Consider the following 5,000-nt stretch of genomic DNA (forward strand, 5'->3'; position numbering starts at 1 on the left):
TCTCCCTCAGCATGAGCTCCTGCAACGACGATACCGCCATCTATGGGACGCCAAGCCGACTAAGACATCGATGGGCCCACAGTGCCCATCTTTCGACGCCACCCACAAAGCATGCAGCCTCTGTCGACCACAGCACCCAAACGCCAGTGCCTCTGCCGCACAACGTCGTGGACCGGCAATCACACCACCCGCACCCGCTCGTGCCCCACCCCAACCGCCAAACTCGCAACGCCAGCGGATGAACGGCGGAAGTTTCCCGCACTCGTAATGTGCAATCCACACCTATAACTTGCGTTTCATGAAGAGTTATGTCCAATATGCGACATTCCCGCTGTCCCTATACATGAGCTGCGAGCTGTACCACGTACAAGCTACAGACGCGATCGCATTGCTCACTGTACTGATTCCCATGCCGAGCGATCAGCTAGGACGCGCCCCATCCATGTCGGTACCCGTGGGCGTCGCACTCGCAGTCACAAAAAACGCTGGGCAAATATATTTCTCGGAAGAGTAACGACAGTCCGAGCCTCCTGCGTGGGAAGAGTCTTTCTAGGCCCTGACCCACGGGAAGGGTGTAGCTTCCCCCATCCCGGACATTTGACGTCGTCACACTACCGGTATTGACTAATAGACTGATTGCTGATAATCATTAGCCATACACTGGGGGAAACGGCCGACAGGGCCGGCAACATAGTGGAGCCGCAGTGTCACTAATGTACAGAGATAGAACAGTTTCGACTGGAACCAGAGTAACCGTAGACACGGCACTGATTAGTAATAGATGCAGAGCCATCAGAATACAGATAATATATACAACCGTCCCTATACATGCTGAAAGACTCTGCACATAATGAGAACCACACGTCAGCCAGACACTCTTATCACACACTACTCTCTTATCACACACTACTCTCTGCCTGTAACAGGCACACACACACACAATATCTAACCACCAGCATGGAAGAACATCCAGTGCATCCTCTCCGCCACATTACACAATCCACACTATCATAACCAGACCGGGAGGTCCACCCAGAAAACAGAATATCCCACCCTTCCGACATCCGCCATTGCTCAGCTAAGCCACGAACACCCACACATGTCCTACACAGGGGTGCACCCAACATCACAATACTGCCTCCTGTCACAGTACACAAACAATGGCAGGAATGAAAGACACAGATCTGCCACAACCTTGGAATCGGAACGCCGCCTGTCATGAGCCACAAGTGCATCCTGACGTGACAAATCGGATGATCCCGCAGGCATGCACTTACGATAATCACTATCAACGAACCTGCCGCCCCCCCCCCCCCAAATACACCTTTCCCTACAACAATGTGTACCTTAACCTAAGCTATATTGTACCTTAACTTAAGCTATATCGTACCTTAACCTAACCGACATTGCGCCTTAACCTAACCTACGTTGTACCTTAACCTAACCTACGTTGTACCTTAACCTAACCTACGTTGTACCTTAACCTAACCTACGTTGTACCTTAACCTAACCTACGTTGTACCTTAACCTAACCTACGTTGTACCTTAACCTAACCTACGTTGTACCTTAACCTAACCTACGTTGTACCTTAACCTAACCTACGTTGTACCTTAACCTAACCTACGTTGTGCCTTAACCTAACCCACGTTGTGCCTTAACCTAACCCACGTTGTGCCTTAACCTAACCCATGTTGTGCCTTAACCTAACCCATGTTGTGCCTTAACCTAACCCATGTTGTGCCTTAACCTAACCCATGTTGTGCCTTAACCTAACCCATGTTGTGCCTTAACCTAACCCATGTTGTGCCTTAACCTAACCCATGTTGTGCCTTAACCTAACCCATGTTGTGCCTTAACCTAACCCATGTTGTGCCTTAACCTAACCCATGTTGTGCCTTAACCTAACCCATGTTGTGCCTTAACCTAACCCATGTTGTGCCTTAACCTAACCCATGTTGTGCCTTAACCTAACCCATGTTGTGCCTTAACGTAACCCATATTGTGCCTTAACCTAACCCATATTGTACCTTAACCTAACCCATATTGTACCTTAACCTAACCCATATTGTACCTTAACCTAACCCATATTGTACCTTAACCTAACCCATGTTGTACCTTAACGTAACCCATGTTGTGCCTTAACGTAACCCAATTTGTGCCTTAACGTAACCCATGTTGTGCCTTAACGTAACCCAATTTGTGCCTTAACGTAACCCAATTTGTGCCTTAACGTAACCCAATTTGTGCCTTAACGTAACCCAATTTGTGCCTTAACGTAACCCAATTTGTGCCTTAACGTAACCCAATTTGTGCCTTAACGTAACCCAATTTGTGCCTTAACGTAACCCAATTTGTGCCTTAACGTAACCCAATTTGTGCCTTAACGTAACCCATGTTGTGCCTTAACGTAACCCATGTTGTGCCTTAACGTAACCCATGTTGTGCCTTAACGTAACCCATGTTGTGCCTTAACGTAACCCATGTTGTGCCTTAACGTAACCTAATTTGTGCCTTAACGTAACCTAATTTGTGCCTTAACGTAACCTAATTTGTGCCTTAACGTAACCTAATTTGTGCCTTAACGTAACCTAATTTGTGCCTTAACGTAACCCATGTTGTGCCTTAACGTAACCCATGTTGTGCCTTAACGTAACCCATGTTGTGCCTTAACGTAACCCATGTTGTGCCTTAACATAACCTAATTTGCGCTTTAACGTAACCCATGTTGTGCCTTAACCTAACCTATATTGCGCCTCAACCTAACCTATATTGCGCCTCAACATAACCTATATTGCGCCTTAACCTGACGCACGTTGTCGCTGAACCTGCTCTGTAATTGTTATGCAACTCGTTAAATTAGTGTAGTGTTGCCTAACCGCAACCCTCGCAATATAGTTCGCTATTCGCACTGCCCGGTCCCCTGTGTATCGCGTCATGTTAAACACCTTGCAGGTGTTGCTGACTTTCCACATGCTCCTGCTATACACTCTAATGTGGATAGCAGCAGGACGTACATGCCCCCCCCCCTTCCCCCCTGCCTTCGCAAGCTGGTCGTTGAGAAGTTTGCATGTTCAATGCCCTTCGCATGCCGACGTACTCAGCCTACGTTGTGGTACGGCCTGTCACCTGTCCGCCGATGTACGCAAAACCCACAAACTGTACTGCACATTGGTCCGTATGTACTGAATGATACATCGTGGCACATGTGTGACCGTACGACGACTGCGCCTAGCAACGGCAGACCATACAGTCCAAATATTGTGCACGCAGCTACGTGTCGTCTCCCTATAAGAGCTGGATTGCAGTGTGGTACGCCATTCAGACGTGTGGGAGGAACGGACGCCCTGGATGGCGATCAGCATGAGCAGTCTGTTGATGTGGTGGAGCGTGTATTCGGACGTAGTCGTCTCTTCTCACACACCGTGATAGCATGTTGCACCGCGTTCCACATCTGCGACATCCTGCAGAGGCCGGCTGACAGTCGTTCGCGCAATGGACACCGCATACGTACGGGGGCTACCTTCCACGTGTTCTCGAGGCGTGCACATGTTGTTGCGTCTATGTGGGCAGACGTAGTGTGTTGTGACACCTGACACAGGCATGCAATACTCGTTGCAAATGGCGATGGACGTCTACGTTTGCTGGTGACGTTACGCAAATGAACAACAGGTAACCCGTTGTGGTGCGGTTGTTCTCGCTAGAGGTGAATCAGTGTTGGCGACGATCGGTCGAGCTATTAACCGGTTGTTTCAGGGATACCCACCATGCCCACGAACGTGAAAGGGGACCCACCATGCCCACGAACGTGAAAGGGGATCTGGGTGTGAGGCGATACGCGGCGGTGGCTGGGTGGGACCGTCCCCGGCCGGTGAGGGGGGGCCGCCCGGCGTGCTGGCAGCGCGGTGCGTGGGCGCACGCGCTACAGCCGGCTGGTGGGGGCGGCCAGTGGCAGGCGCGCCGGCCGACGGACGCGGCAGGCGGCGCAGCTGCGCGCCGGCGCCCCCTGCTCGCGGCGCCTTGCGGCCAAAGTAGGTCCTCGCGGGGCCGGTGCGAAGCGCGGTGGCCATCTGCAGTGTGCTGGTCCGATTGAGGACTGTGTGCGCTGAGGATGCGCCGCCGCTCGGCGCTCGGCGCCGCGACGCCGTCTGCTGCTCGGTCGCCCCAGCGGTTCTCGCAGGTGGTTTGTATCGCAGCTGTGCGGACGTGTTGGCGCGTGCGCTGTGCTGGGAGAGTTCGCTTCGGCACCCAAGTGGGGCTTTTGTCCTTCTGTGGCGCTGGCGTTGGAGCTGCCGGTCACCGTAGGTGGCGCGTGTTGTCTCCCGCCGGCAATGCCACGACAGCACGCTCCCGGGCCTCTGTCGGCAGCGGCAAGCTCAGTTGGGAGCACGGGTGGTCGCACCTAAAGCGTCTACTCGCCTAACTCCGGGCGATTGCGCCTCTCTCGAACCCGACCAAGTACTTAGGACGGCGCTGCGCGCCGCCGGGACCTGAGAGGGTTTCGAGGTGTGTTGTGCAGGGGAGCTCAGCCTCCTCCTGTTTGCAGAATAATTGAGCGGACGCTTGCGTGTTCGCGCGGGCCCCCGGGACACACTCCCGGGCGGCCGGCTGCTCAGCTCTAGTTGACGCAGCTCCCTGGTTGATCCTGCCAGTAGTCATATGCTTGTCTCAAAGATTAAGCCATGCATGTCTCAGTACAAGCCGCATTAAGGTGAAACCGCGAATGGCTCATTAAATCAGTTATGGTTCCTTAGATCGTACCCACGTTACTTGGATAACTGTGGTAATTCTAGAGCTAATACATGCAAACAGAGTCCCGACCAGAGATGGAAGGGACGCTTTTATTAGATCAAAACCAATCGGTCGGCTCGTCCGGTCCGTTTGCCTTGGTTACTCTGAATAACTTTGGGCTGATCGCACGGTCCTCGTACCGGCGACGCATCTTTCAAATGTCTGCCTTATCAACTGTCGATGGTAGGTTCTGCGCCTACCATGGTTGTAA

General features: G+C 52.4%; 1 non-coding gene across 1 annotated transcript in view; it reads left to right on the forward strand.

The window, feature by feature from the left end:
- The first annotated feature begins 4,630 nt into the window (after nucleotides 1-4,630).
- Nucleotides 4,631-5,000, forward strand: part of LOC126436631 (small subunit ribosomal RNA) — a 1,909-nt gene continuing 1,539 nt past the window's right edge. Inside the window, exon 1 of the ribosomal RNA XR_007580817.1 lies at nucleotides 4,631-5,000. This exon is cut by the window's right edge and continues 1,539 nt beyond it. This is a non-coding gene — a ribosomal RNA (small subunit ribosomal RNA).

This window comes from Schistocerca serialis, unplaced genomic scaffold (assembly GCF_023864345.2).
Source record: "Schistocerca serialis cubense isolate TAMUIC-IGC-003099 unplaced genomic scaffold, iqSchSeri2.2 HiC_scaffold_1242, whole genome shotgun sequence".
NCBI lineage: Eukaryota > Metazoa > Arthropoda > Insecta > Orthoptera > Acrididae > Schistocerca > Schistocerca serialis.